The sequence below is a fragment of the Bison bison genome, unplaced genomic scaffold, assembly GCF_000754665.1.
Source record: "Bison bison bison isolate TAMUID 2011002044 unplaced genomic scaffold, Bison_UMD1.0 scf7180017864375, whole genome shotgun sequence".
Taxonomy (NCBI): domain Eukaryota; kingdom Metazoa; phylum Chordata; class Mammalia; order Artiodactyla; family Bovidae; genus Bison; species Bison bison.
The window spans coordinates 6,190,226-6,191,281 of record NW_011494947.1 but is presented as its reverse complement, the minus strand read 5'-3'; the positions used below and the strand labels follow the sequence as shown (position 1 = coordinate 6,191,281).

At 41.2% G+C, this 1,056-nt stretch overlaps 1 pseudogene; it reads left to right on the top strand.

Moving 5' to 3' along the window:
* LOC105000903 overlaps positions 1-372 on the top strand; it is a 1,288-nt pseudogene extending 916 nt beyond the window's left edge.
* The last annotated feature ends 684 nt before the right edge of the window (positions 373-1,056 follow it).

Here is a 1,056-nt window from a genome sequence, read left to right as displayed (position 1 = left end):
GAGGACAACAGCACACCTGAACCAAAGGAAAATGGAGAGGAAGACTGTCATCAGAATGGTCTTGCTCTCCCTGTAGAAGAGGAAGGGAAGGTCCTCTTTCACTCTTTGGAAGCAGAGCACAGGTTACTGAAAGCAATGGGATGGCAGGAGTATCCTGAAAATGATGAGAATTGCCTTCCCTTCACAGAGGATGAGCTCAGGGAGTTCCACATGAAGACAGAGCAGCTGAGAAGAAATGGCTTTGGAAAGAATGGCTTCTTGCAGAGTCGAAGTTCCAACCTATTCTCTCCTACGAGAAGCACTTGCAGAGCAGAGTTTGAGGACTTGGCCATGGAGACAAGTAGCAGTGAGACATCTGATGACAATGCCTGAAAGTAGGCATATAAATGCTCACAGTTAAATCTGACCCAGTAAACTCAGCTTGTGTGTTTAGGGGTTATACAGAAGAAATCGTTCTTTTCCTTTTCCTATGTTATTGTTGAATACTTCATGCACAAGGGAAATAACCATATCCCAAAGAGAGAGTGAGCAATTGGCTTGTTTAGCTTTTGTCGTTGTTCTTCCCTGTTATCTGCTTAATAGAGAGAACTTTGTGTGGTGGGAAGAATTTTTAAAACACACACACATACACACAGTATATATGGGGCAATGCACAGGTGGGAGCTGGCAGTCCTGAGTGAGGAGGGGACACTGGTTTGCAGCAACAGCTTCTACTACCAGCCCTTGGGGAACTCACCCCTGTGCTCAAGCAATCACTGTCAATGACAAAGTGACTACTGAAGTTATAATTGTATTAAACTAATGCTAATAATTTGGATATTTTATTTTACTTCTGGCTGCTCAGGTCATGTTAGCCCTTAACCAAGCATATGTGGTTTTTTCCCTTTCTGGGTACAGCTATGAAGTATTTGGATATAGGAAATATTGTGTTGTTCTTGCAGCCTTGATATTCAGGGTGGATTGTAAAATATAAATTTTTGTGAGATTTCAAAGATTAAGATTATTTTGATAACATTATTTACAGATTTAAAAGATGTGGTTATCACAAGTCAGTTG